Source organism: Sceloporus occidentalis, unplaced genomic scaffold, assembly GCF_023333645.1.
Source record: "Sceloporus occidentalis isolate IW3139 unplaced genomic scaffold, rSceOcc1.0.p SCAF_32, whole genome shotgun sequence".
NCBI classification, from domain to species: Eukaryota; Metazoa; Chordata; class Lepidosauria; order Squamata; family Phrynosomatidae; genus Sceloporus; species Sceloporus occidentalis.
This window is the reverse complement of record NW_028317012.1, coordinates 3,061,237-3,075,133: the sequence shown is the minus strand read 5'-3', so window position 1 is coordinate 3,075,133 and position 13,897 is coordinate 3,061,237. Positions and strand designations below refer to the sequence as shown.

Here is a 13,897-nt window from a genome sequence, read left to right as displayed (position 1 = left end):
GCCTTCTTCCTGCCTTTTGCACTTCTTCTTCTGTCTGAAACATGACTCCATCCTGTACTTTTCTTTTAAGCTTTGATGTTTATGATGTCCTTCTGGCTTTCAAGCCAGGGTGTTTTAACAGCTTTCAGGAGCTTTTTCCAGCTCGGATAGACCTTGGGTTAACTGCTATCAGATACATAGCAAACTATGTAGAAAATAAACATGACAATAACATATTCCCACTACTTTTTAAATTCTGGACACATAGAAAAGGACTATGTTGGTCAACTCGATAGCAGTACAGTTAAAATCTGATAATTATTTGTATTTTAAAGAAAGGTCCAGTAAATAATTTAAAACATTTCCCTAGATTAGCTGCGTTATTAGCTACAGGGACTACAGGGAGGATGGGGTGGTCTAGGAGTAGATGGACCAACGCGACACATTCTAATTATGACATATCTGAATTATGACCAATTGCGATTTTCTGGAAGAAAATGTATGCCATAAAATTTCATCCTCCAACTTATTATTAGCTCAAGGCTAAACTTTTCAAACTTTCAAATTTGTAACATGATATTGATGCCAATTGATTTTTCTCCATAAGGTAGAGAGCACAAGAACACAGCCACTGTGTATGCGAAAAGATGCATACATATTTGTCAGCCTCTAAAATGTACATAAGTAGTTGGGTGAGGTGGTGTTGGGTCGAGTTTTGTAGGGAGTAGTGTGGACCCCAGCCATACTGGTTTAAACTCCTACTCTTGCCCATAAGCCTCCTCGCTAGGTCTTTCTCTATGTGGTGGGTGAATCCAGCTCAGCTCACAAGCTCAGCTTGTCTTGTCCTGTACCAGAGCCCAGATCACTCGCCTACATATTTACCATGCTGTATATAAATAAATACATATCATATTGAGCTTGAATGGTTAAAAATCATAGAGACTGAAGAATGTAAATCCTGTGGTACTTAGTCTATATCAAGGTTAGTTTTTTTCTTTGTTTGTTTTTCCGGCTTGCAGAAAACATAGCATCAACTGAACATTTTTTCCTCATCGCTGACAACTTTTTGCTCACTTCTGTATATTACCAGGCTAATGCCTTTTTAATGTGCCTTTTATTCTAATGTGATTTATCTTAATTGTCTCAGTATAAAATGTTTAAGCATAAAAGTGAAGAGTTTTGGGGTCAGAAGGAAAAAAAATGTACTTTTAAGCGCTAATTATTATTTCTCATCCCTTTATCGCTTACAAACGAGCACACACGGGGAACTGCTTATCCAAAAGTGCACATCAACTAAATTAGGGTTAATTAGAAACTCTCCCATATAGCGGATGCTTGATCAGCAAGAGAATGGCAAACAAATAAATCTAATTTCCCTTCTATGAAACTCTTTGCAAGCTTAATTACTATAACAACAAAATTTTTCCTTTTCATTAGAGGAAGAGGGTCATTATTAATGCGGTGTAGTGGCTGGCCTTTCTAGCAGCCTGCTCCCACCTTTTACAGGTGCCTCTAGAGACACCCAGATATGAGAGCTTGCTACGTTCGTTCATCATATGCTGACGAGCCCAATTAAAACATTTTGATATTTTGTGTTTCGAAAGCTTCTCCCAATGTTTGCACAAAACACAAGCTTCTAATTAGATTAATTAAACGGGTATTATGTTAATGTTCAGCTTAACCCTTAATTGCCACATATGCCATCAATGATGTATGTAGGTTAGCAGACATAAAGAAGCAGAGCTTTTGGGACACACTTGGTTAGACTGTATAATAGCACAGGTCAAGGAACCAGCATACACACTATAATATATACTTTTGTGAATTCATGTAGCAAGTCACTTATAGTAATAATGTTTCCATACCCTTTCCAGAAAAAAAATCTTTTAATATTAGAAAAAGTAGCCTCTTTTATCATTTATTAGGGGATGTTTAATTGTCATATGACACAAAAGCCGGCGCTAAACATAATGTTGGTGTGATTTGCAGTATCAAATAGTCATTGAGATTAGTTTTGGGGTAGAGTCTTAACAGGGCCGGCCCAAGGCAAAATGCCGCCTGGGGTGAATTTTAAAATGCCCCCCCCCCTTATCTACCCTTTCTCTCCCTCCGTCCCTGCCGCCCCCCCCCCATTATCTACCCTTCCTATCCCTCCCTCCCTATTATCTACCCTTACCCCCCCCCCCTGTACTTACCTTTCAGCAGTCCTGCGGCGAGTCTCCCTGTTCGGTCTCGGTGCCGGCTTGTAATGCTGAGCGCCGGAAATGAGGTAATCTTCTGACACTCAGCATTACAAGCCTGCACCGAGACCGAACAGGGAGACTCGCCGCAGAGGAGATCGGCGCCCCTTTCTCTCTCTTTCGCTTAAAAAAAAAAAGGGGCTTGGGGCGGCAAAGTGCCGCCCCTTCAAAAGTGCCGCCTGGAGCGGTTGCCCCACTCGGCTCCATTGTCGGGCCGGCCCTGAGTCTTAAAGCACTCATATATGTATGATGTAGCAAAATAAGAATAGTGTGTGATAGTGTTCTTTAGAATGATCAAGATTTTGTGTAGACCAGTTTTCTGAAGGTCGCACAAACTGGAATACAGAACCTTGTTCTAGGCTGAAGAGGTTGTGTGCAGATGGGGTGGTGGGATGTGCTGAGCAAGAACTGAATGCTTAGTTTTGTTTTACATCATATATAGTGAAGAGGTGATTGAGTTAGTATGTGGTTTTGTGTATATAATTGCATTATGGAAGGCTGAATGCCTGTATGTCGGGCTACGTGTGGAGTTCAAGTTGGCAACATGTTACAGTACTTTTTGGGAAACAGATGTTTTGTTTCATGGGTAGCTCTACCTTTTGTGGAATTACAAATCACAAGAAGTTTTGCCAAGTTTTTTCTCTCCTATTAAGCAGATGTCCTCTAATTCATGAACACTTCCACCTGAATATCTTCACCCAGTGTATTTTTAACTGTACGTATTTGTCCAAATATATATATAACATTTAAAGACAGTTCCATATGGAACGGAATAATTATTTTTTGTTCATTATTTAAAATATTACTGTGTTTGGTACAGATATACTTCATTTGTACAGATCGTCCGCAAAAATGTACTATGTACTATGATAAGCACATCCTTACTCTTCCTTTTTTTAAGTCACTTAAAAAAATGATACTTCTGATAAATCTTACAGACCCTGCTCCGTTCTCTGTCATCTTCAGACAGGCAATGAAGATTCAGACAGCAGGAGCATTAGGAGGTCGAGGGATGGTAACAACTCACAATTTTCATGTTTCAAGGATAGTCCTGTCCCACTGTTCTTAGAAGCACTGCTGTGGAAAGATCAATTTTATTAAGTTGTAAGGAAAACACCATTAAATGTGAGACTGAACAACTCATTTTGTTTTATATCGTTCCTACTGCTATGTGTATGAGTGCAATTCTTTTCTAGAAGACTGAGCAAATGCTTTCTGCACATGGATGTATTTATTTTCTTTTTTGAAATCGTTCCTATCCTCTTCCTTTGAGTTCAACACAAGATAATAAACTACCATTAAATATATTTAAATAATATTGTTCCTGCTTATTTCTTTGCATCCAAGAACACCTTAATTCTGAGACTCGCATTGTAGGTTCTTGGTCAGGGTTTGCCTAAACACAAGCAACAATTGGCATGATTGTGAATGCTCAGGGTTGGACCTGAAGTCTCCAGGTGAAGACCTGTTTCCTTGGGACTCCTAGTCAGTTTCTTCTTTCACGGGGCAGGAGAGTGGCGTGAGGCCATGCCCATTATACACCCATGTTCTACCTACTCCCCAGTTCCCTTACACTTAAGGCTGTCAGGTACTAAATCTGCCCCCATGAATGACTAGCCCCTGACATGTCAAGAAGCCACTTCTTCAGAAGGGAGCTCCAGGTGAGGTAGTTTGCAGGTATCACTTTTGGTGGGATTCACCTTGTCCAAGCATCCAAGCATGTTGTCAGAGCATCATGGGATAGGAAGGCTGCCAACCCCTGCTCCAAGTGCCTTGTTTAGTATAATGGAAACTATTTCCATATGGTTCATCTGAAACATTTACGCATTCTGCCACTAAAAGATGGTAGGGGCTGACATAGTGATGGAATTTAAACATGCATGGGATAGGGATATGGCTCCTGAATCTAAGAGAAGACCAAGGACTGATTAAGGTTTAAGTCTTTATATCAGGAAAAATGGGCAAAGTAGATTTGCTGAATAGTTCTTATGTGGCATCAAATACTATGTTTCTATGTTTAGGGTGTTATGCGTATACCGGTCGAGCCTAAATTATCCGTAACATCTGATCTTATAGGAAAAAAACATCTCCTTCAGGATACAGAATAGCAAATAAAAACACCAAGCCCGCGCAGTCTGAGCGAGAACAATCTATTCACGAACAGACTTTGTGTGTAGGCAATATCTCATTTTACAAAGGGGAATGGATCTATTTAATCCTAATTTTATAAACAACATTCTTGGATAAACCATAATATTAATTATTTGTCATATGCTGAAGTGTAAAGAAAGCTCATTATATATATCTATATATCTATATATTATTGGAATATCGACGACAGGTTGCACCGAACAGCTACATGGCGTTGTGCAAGTTTCCGCCCAGGAACATGACCACTAGAATTGAATGTGTGGATTAGGCATACTGTCACATACATCCATTCAAATTCTGCTTTGGTTCTTTGTCCTGTAAAATGTGTTTGAAGGCCCCGTTTGCCTTCTGCAGGCAGAATTGAATATTGTTTTTATATTATTCTATTACTATTATTTTCACATTAAAAGGACATTCCATGTTCTGGTGTTTTGGTTTCCTCCTGACATCGAAATGCATAACACAAGACAGCGCAGAGCGCAGCAATGTGTAGGAAAGCCAGGCCTAGGTTGCCTGGTAACTGTAGGCCATGTCTAATATACCACCTCCTGTACAGAGGCCGTCTGCTGGCTCTTGGGTACTGAAGTGGTTTCTCGGGGAATTATCTTGCTGGAAATGCGTTGGTTGATTAATATTTTTTTTTTATCCTCCATGTTCTGTCCTGTCATTTGTTTTGTGATATGTTAACTAGCTGTATGCCACGTTCACTCGATAACCAGCTATTTAATGCTTACAAATTGACACATGGATATCATTTATGGGCAGATACGAATGCTTTAATATGTCATCTTGGCCAGGCGTCTATAAAAAAGGATGTTAATGTTATATGCACACAAGCATAGAGGAGAACATTTCACGCACCCAGTCATGCTATGGATTTTTAGCATCATTAAATGCATTGAAATGTATATATTAATTAGTTATTAATTACTCTTTTTTTGATATGAGTGTAATTGGTTGAATGTCATCGGGAGTTACGTATGGTGCAAAGCTTGAAAAATAGATCCTTTCACGATAGCAACCATCGCAACAGTCCAATCAGCAAGAACGTTCCAGTTGCTATGATGATCTCTTTTCAAAGTTTGGACCACAGTCACTTTTTATACCTAATGCCCATAAATTCACATAGTTGAAACTACCCGTTTTTTTAATATTTTGTTTTCATTGAAAATGAACCAAAGCTGCATAATGTTTTATGAAACATCTTAATCAAACTACTCTATGTGATTGACTAGCCTGGTTTAACGTTTCATTCATATTTTTTAATGCCGCAATTCTGTCTTCTTGTTTCATTCCTAACTATTTTTCTGTGACCGAACGACGGTCTATGTGTAATGTCTTGATATCACAAGGGCAAGCTGATTAGTTTTTGTTCTTGGTTCAATGTTTTTGTTCCTTTATGTGCCTGCACGGGGTTAATGTCTAGTCGGCTAATAAATGACTTTTTTTTTTCAAAGTAAGAGGAAATAGATAAAAAAAACACAAAGTAATTATAGTGTTTTCTGAAAGAGGCCACTGTTACTGTATGTTCTTCCTGTGTCCACAGGTGGCCTGGGAAGGGAGGCAGAGAGAGAGGGACGAGGTTTGGAAGACGGTAACAGTGTGACCAGCCAGGAAGAGAGGATTGAGGAAGAGGAGCTGGAGGACGAGTCAATTTACACCTGCGATAACTGCCAGCAGGATTTTGATTCTTTGGCCGAGCTGACAGAGCACCGGACCCAGCAATGCCTCGGAGGTAATCCCAAACTAACTTTGCAGGTCTGACAGGTGGTTAGCCAAGTAATTGGACAATGCATCGACAGGGGCTCTCAAAGCGAGAATAAAGAATTAATCATGTCATTTTTTTTTATAGTTAATGTCATTTTTATTTCTCTGCTATATGTACACCATGTATGCTTGAAAACCCATTTACACTTTGTGTCCCACCACTTTTTTCTTAACCCATTAAGTTTAGAAAACTGACTCATAATTCTTGTTTTTACAAGAAAAGTTGGATAACAGTTCCAACACCCATAATCTCCAATGGTTTCCTGTTGTGGGTCCACCTTGAATGACTTTCTGGAAAAAAGTTCTACAGAGATCTGCTAAAGTTTAGGGGTCTAAGGGACAATGTCTCGATTGAGAACAACCCATGGTGATTCAGCTCTTGTGGACTACAATTCCCATCATACTCAGGAGCTATCCCACCAGTAGTTACATCTTATTTTTTTCTTATCTTCCAGTTAGTTATACCTGGTTGCCAAATGTTTTGATTTTTCTATTCAGTCATGTAAGCAACATTAAAAATATCAAAAACAAAAATAATCAAGATGAACTGGTGCAGAAAGGAAAATATGTCCCTGTTTAAGAGAGATTACATACTATTAGGAAGTTGAGGTGGATTCAGGCAGAAGATAAGGTTAGGGATGATTTAATTTTAGTGAATAATGTGGGTGGCTAAAGAAATTAGGAAAGTAGGGGCAACAAAGAATATTTTTGGAGAGAGAGAGAACATTGAAGACTTGTACTTCAATGAAATGCAAGGCTTCAATGTACTATATAAATGCCATTCCTTTTTGCTTGACTGGCTTTAGGTTCATGCACTTACCTCTGTTAAATGTTTTTTGATTAGTATAATTAATCGTCGATTGGGTGGGCAATCCATCGTCAGGCAGGGAAATACCTGGCTTTTCTTTAATGTCCGCGGTGCCACATTTGAATTTTAGTAAGGAAAGCCTGCTTCAGCTCGCACGAGGTTAAATAGATTTACATCTTATGTTGACTGAAACTTGAATAAGTCCTTATTATGATGCATTGTTACCACTGGAGCTCAGCTACCATTATTGTGATTTTATGACTCTGACATATGCCGAGTTGCCACAATACAGAGCAATTGGTTCAGCTGAAGTTTACAAAGTAAGGTGACCCAAGAGGAAAACCTGCTTCACACACCTTAAACGAAGAGAAGCCTGTGCCGCCATTTAAGTACCGGCCCAAACGGCCTCCTGATCAATAGCAAGAATAATTGTGCTGATAATCCGAAAAACAGCATTGAAATAAAATACATCTAATGGCTTCCAATGGGATACTAAGAGCAGGTGAATCTTGCAGTATTCAGGCTTTGCAATGCTATTAATGCGTCCTCCATAGAGCCACAAATATAGCCACTTCATGCTGTCCATTAGAAGACTCAGATATTGCTATACATTAGGTGTAATAGCACAGCCTTACATTCAACCTTTTTTGTGCCATATTTCCATAGGGACTATCCTAAACTATATAGTTAAGGATATCCTTAAATATTGAGTCATGTTCCCTGATCACACAAGGCTAGTAGTGAGTGAAAGAAAGTTCATTGCCAGCACGCTACGGTAATTACTGCCCTTTTTGAAGAATACGAGAAGATGCACCAAACATAAAGTAAAAACTTATATATAAAAAAAGCTGCATTTTAAATGTTATATAGAAACTATTTTTATGGTACCTTTTTCTTGGATTCCAGAGCATTTTAATGTATGCTTGACCCCTTTTCCCCCTATGCAGAAGTTGTGTATGGCCGAACACTTCTGCTGACTCCATAAGGTATTCTTTTTTTTCATAAGGTATTCTTTTTAGCCTTTTAAAGAATACATATCAAGGTACTCATAATGTACCCTTAAGTAGTTGGACAGCCTCGCTTCAGCAAACTCTCACTTATGTAAATAGACCCCTAAATTATCCATCTACAGAGTAGAACTTTGCATGCTACACACAACATGTAATATATATATACGTGTCCTGGAAAAAATGGCGGATGAGTTTACCCTGAAGGTCAGATGGCTTGGAAAAAAATAAATCTTTATCCCCTTTGGACCAAAGGGATTAAATGTTTTCCAAACTCTCCCGACTCCATCCTTTAGTGCATTTCTCTCCTTTTTGTAACGCGCAGGAAAGTTAATTACACACCTCATTTTTAGAATGATCGCTGTTCCGACCCCTTGGCCGTAATTATTGTTCTACCCAGGCTTCCCACAAAACATTTGTTTCGCTGTCCTGCAGAAAGTGACACATTGTGTCCCAAGGATTTTGGAAAACGTTACCCCGCTGGGTCACCTAGAAAATACTCCCCTCTGCACGCCTAGCCAAAGTAATACTTTTTTTTTCAGAGCGTTAAAGTAGGCTGGCCCCCCTCAGAGCTTCTGATAGCGGAGGTAGGGCTGGCGTAATAATGACGGCTCTTAACGGTGACAGAGTCCTGACACAAGAAGCAATAACACGTCTGTGGTGCTGATAGCCGGGGGTGATAATAGGTTGAGTTGCCAGCCTCTGCTGGCCATAATAATTGGGCTTCTCTTTCTGTGACCCCTCTTGTGTTGGAAATACATTAATACTTTCGGTAATGTAACTGCCTATGATCTGGTTATTCGCAGAAAACAGCACGATAACCACATCTTTCTTCCTTTGCCTAAGTGATCTAGTGTAGCCTGACCTTAACTGCCACCAAGTGGATTACTTTTTCACTTTGTCTTCTATCGTGTGCATCTAACTGATGCTGGCCTATAACTCCCATGATGCTCAGTCACGGGCGGTAGGATGACTGTTACAAAGCCCCGCAGTATGTCTATCAGTCATTATGCTGTCAATAGACATAGAACGGCAGGTGGCCAGTTGTACGCCTTTCTTTATTCCTTAAATAATCCCCTGTGGGACCATGAAATCTAAACATTCTCTATATACTATTTTGACTTATATTTCCAGTAGCTAGGAAACTGTCCCAGGTAGTTATCTCTTATTCTACCGTCTCCTCTGAGACGCTGCAGGAATGGTTGTGTTATGTTATATTTTATGTTATGTTATAGAACGTATTTTAGCTATTTGCTCATTTACTTGCTTTAGTTAACTCAGGGTTGTCCAAACCCAAACCATGAGGGTTTCTGATCAGACTTTTTTTTTTTTTTACAATAGTTAGTGATACACGAAGGTAATTTGGTAATTGCATGATAATTAGAGTAAACTCTGCAATGGTAATGGCCCTCAAGGGCCACATTTGTTCAGCCCTAAGCTAATGAATGGGATGACATAGTGACTCCCTCCCTTGTATCTTCCATTGAGTTCTAATCTGAAATGCAGTTGGATGTAAACTGCGGCTGCTTTTCTGGAAACCAACATTCACTGGATTCAGTACCCCTGCTGTTAAGGAGTAGTGGCTGCAGGGAAGGTTGTCGGTATGATTGATTGTTGGCTGTGTATGGACTATCATACGTTGGGTAGGAAGTTTTTATAGCATATTAGATCACATCATCACTGGTGTCTGGATATTTGTTTTAGCCCGGCTTGCTGACATAATAGTAACTGTTCCTGTAATTGTCCCTTTTTCTACCGCAAAGAAACCAAATAATCAATAATAATATAGGTTTGGTCATTTAGTGTTCCCATCAATGCTTTGGTTCCCTTTAATTGTCAAGGCATTCCCAGCTCAGGTCCCTTTAATATGCCCCACAGTACCCTGCAACAAATTTGCTATCCGACAGTCACTGATTGTGTTAAGTTTGATCAGTAAGGGAGAGAAGTTCATTCTTCCTCTGCTAAGGAATCCACAAGAGAGGCTGATCTATAGAGAGCAACCTGTTTAACCTTTTAGTGCCTGGGAGCTTCAGTGTCTTCTGCTTCTGACATGCTGGCAATCAGGTGGGGTAAATACCTTAATTGCGTGTTAATACCTTTTTCCTCTCAATTGCAAAATAATTGATCATTCACCCCTATAGCGCTGCAGAGTCTTAACATAGAAGCTCTTTGAACACATGTTGGGTAAGTATGACAAAATTATTTGTGGGATAGAAGAGGTAGGAATATAGGGATTCATTTGGGTCCCCCAAAACGAGATGTTTGCTATCTGTACAACTCTTAACGTTACGTGCGATTTCTGTGTTCAGATTTGTGCGTTTAATGTGGTTTGTGCACAATGCTTGCCTATTTTATTTAATATTTGTGCTGGTCTTTCGCTTTTGTTTTCCAGTAACTGCTAGGGGGGGGGGGGATAAGCGCTTTTGTAATGTATCTGCTTGTCTACATGTTATCTGCCATATTTTTAAGATCAGGTCACTCTGACTCTTCTTCCCCTAATGCAGGCATGTCCAAAGTCCGGCCCGAGGGCTAATTGCGGCCCGCGTTCCGGACTGATAAGGCTCCCCAGATAAGCTGCCCAAATATAGATGTTTTTTTTTTTATATTAAAGGCAGAGTGATTTAACACCTCTTTAGATTTGTCATCCAAGTCACAAAATGAAAAGTATGCTGTTTTCAATAAACTTTGCATAAAATAGTTAATTTGCATTTAATTTTAATGGTTCAAAGAATGTCAGGCAAAATGGTCGGCCCTCGCACATGTTCACTTCATCAAATTTGGCACGCTTCGAAAAAAGCTTGGACGTGCCTGCCCTAATGTCTCTCTTTTGTAGGCGCTCCGAATGTTTAGTTTGGGTAATTGAAAAGTTACAATAGTACGTTTATAAACAGAATTATGTATGTTACATTTTGTAAGTAAAATGTTTTGGGTTATGTAAATGGCTACCATTTGGTTGCATAGTCATATTACAAGTCTTCGGCCCTTTAATTTATTAGGTGGTGTGCATAAGAATGAAGGGATATCATATGTACTTTAATACATATATCTAAGAGGTCTTTTTAAATGTTCATGTAATGTATGGGGTGCAGAGTTCCTCCGTATGCATTTGCCCTTTCATCACCCCCTAGTTATTTGCCAGCAGGAGATGTTTGGCTGAACAGGTTTCGTGACTTGTGATATACTTACGGTTAGTTGGCTCCAGTTCGGTGAACGCGGTAAAAGAGGGAGGTCCAATGAGACCACCTGTGTGCATGTATTGAAAGTGTTCCCATTCATTTCAGTGGGAGTGCTTTCCTGCCAATGATCCGTGGTGTGAATGTTGGACCATTGGAGGAGCATGAGCTGCGGCTTGTAGCTTTTTTTCAGATGTGAAGAATGCATATTAAAGTATTATAAAGTTCAGGGGACTCCCTGGAGAGTTCCTTTAAGAACAGATCTTCTGCAGGGTTACCCAACTTTTTTTGGGGACTGCAGTCCTGTACGAACCTCAACCGTTTTTTACATGTACCGAAGCAGTAAACGTTATACACAACCGAGCTGTGTGATGGAATTACGTTGAAAACATGTTGCAACTTTTTAACTTGGGTACCCCTCCCGTATCAGATGCCTAATGCACCCCTGTTTTTGTCCTCCGTATCCAATAAACTGCAGCTGGACGGATACTTAAACAGCAGGGAAGGGAAATCCCTCGGTCGCAGATAGAGCTTCTGGATCAGTTTGCATTAGGGAAACAAGTATGTCTGGAGCGAGCAGATAACTAGGAATGGACTTGGTCACTGTGCTGGATGCAAGAATTTAGTCTATCGAGACTAGCCCACCTAGCCCATTAATCCTGTGAATCCGTGGGGCACTAACACTCCCACCCCCCCATTGCTTGAACTGACGATGCTTGCCTTGAGGACACAAAATGTCAGCATGGTGAACCACGTAATGGGGTCTAGTGGAAAATGGAAGGTGAATGTGGCTTCATGTCTTTGTCCATAGATTGAGGTGCCGTGTATATTTAATTAATGGTTTTTCATAAATGGCATGCTGTTTTACTGCCCTGGACCATAATTCGACACTAATTTCAGATAATATTTTATAGAACCGATGGGAGTAGAATTCCTTGGCCTCGTTTGGTTTCACAAGGGGTTAATCGTTGCTCCTATAAGATAAGATGAATTCCTCGAGTGTGGATACACCTTTTATTCTCTGCGTATAACAAGCCTCTTCTGTGTAGATACACGATAAACCTGGCTGCAGTTAATAGAACGCAGTATCTCCCGACCATCTCTGGATACAACATCTCACTCTGCAAAGTAGCTCTGTTATCAACGCTCTGATGTTCCAGGCGCCGAAATCTCTCCGGCCTTAAAAATAACACTGCTTTATTGCAGTTATTTGTTTTCCCGTACAAGTAATAGAAGTGTGATTTGTGGTTGAAGCTTGCCAAAAAAAAAAACTACAAAAAAATAATTCTGAAATATCCAGGCTTGTGAAGGAAGAGGCTCATATAAACCTAGACGACGAGAGCCCTTCTGCACTCTGTCCCCTATCTGTTTTCTCCCAGTAAGCGGTATAAAGGTGTTTTCTCACCCCTCTGTCACTGAAAAGGTTAACGCTCTCTTTTAGTTATAATCTGGGCAGAAGACCCCAGCAATGCAATAAATTGTCTCTTCTCTTGGTCCCAGCCTTACGCCTTTACTATATCCCCAAGCTTTTCCAGTGTAGGGGGATACAATGTTCTTTACTCATATATATTTAACTTACTCTTCTTTGCCGTCTTTATAATAGATTTAGATTACCTCCATACATAGCCCAATGCATGAATCCCTGCGTGTCTCTGAATCATTATATATCGGCGGTGCCAATGTTTGATCAGCGGTATTGAGGCATGGGAAGAGTTAACATGTTAATTCTTTGCAGCCCATGATCATGGTGTTGCCCTCCTTCTTTAAAACCTTGTGAAATAATATATGAAGCCTGTTCCGTAACCCCCCCCCCTTTTTTTTTCCCCCATGGATGTTAGAAATACTCCTGGCCACTTTTTATAGCCTCCCTTTGTCTGCACGCACGCAGGCTGACGTGGGGGTCTCGCCGAATGCGCAGCTTTTAAGTATTTATCTGTCCTAGAAATGAGAGCATCCATGCCCTGGGTGTCTGGGAGTCCCATGGGAGGTTGGGGGGCTCCTGGCCAGCCTCCCTCAGCTCTCCGAGCTGCAAATACATTTCCATCCTTTCGCTATCCCCCCTCACCCCTCTCTCCGTCACCTAGGCAGCTAATTCCTTTGTGCCCCCTTCTCCTTATTAAAGCCACAGATCACTTTTCTGAGCTTACTGCTGTCAGGCCTTCAGACGGAGGGTCCGGATGGACTAAGCAGTGGCTTCAATATTTAAATACGTCTGTCTTAGGAGACATATCGATATTTATTTTTCTTTTTTCTAATAGCCTCGTAGGTCACTAATATAGTTCATGGCCGGCTCATGATCAGATTTACAAAGGTTAAAACCTAACCTTATCTTCTAGACAAGTGTTCTATGTGTCCTACTAAATGACTATGCTTGCTGGTATCCCATGCCCACGGGGGTTCTCTGCAAGCACATTACTCCTTATTACTGCATGAAAAACACCTTTTTTTCTGGTCCCCCCCCCCGCTAGGAGTAAGGAAATCGAGCGTCTTTTCACCGCGAGGAAATGGAATTTATTTGTTATTTTTTATCCAGTTTATCTTGAATGATTATATTTAGTATTTATATAATTATCTTGATTATTTTTAGGACCTAAAATAAAAGACGCGCTCCCTATTGGTCTTTATCTCTAAATCATCATAGATTATAATCTAGATACAACAAAGAGAGCTAATGAGATGCAACAAATCCTGCCCCTTAAATTGCCTACAGTTTGCTGCATGATTAGAAAAATCTTAAGGGTTCTGCTGTGATAAGATAACAAATCCAGAATG

General features: G+C 40.2%; 1 protein-coding gene across 1 annotated transcript in view; it reads left to right on the top strand.

The window, feature by feature from the left end:
* Nucleotides 1-5,918: 5,918 nt before the first annotated feature.
* LOC149298475 (zinc finger protein 423-like) overlaps nucleotides 5,919-13,897 on the top strand; it is an 83,490-nt gene continuing 75,511 nt past the window's right edge. Inside the window, exon 1 of the mRNA XM_089487296.1 lies at nucleotides 5,919-6,105. The gene's annotated coding sequence lies outside the window, so the exon portion shown is untranslated. The remainder of the gene's footprint in view (nucleotides 6,106-13,897) is intronic.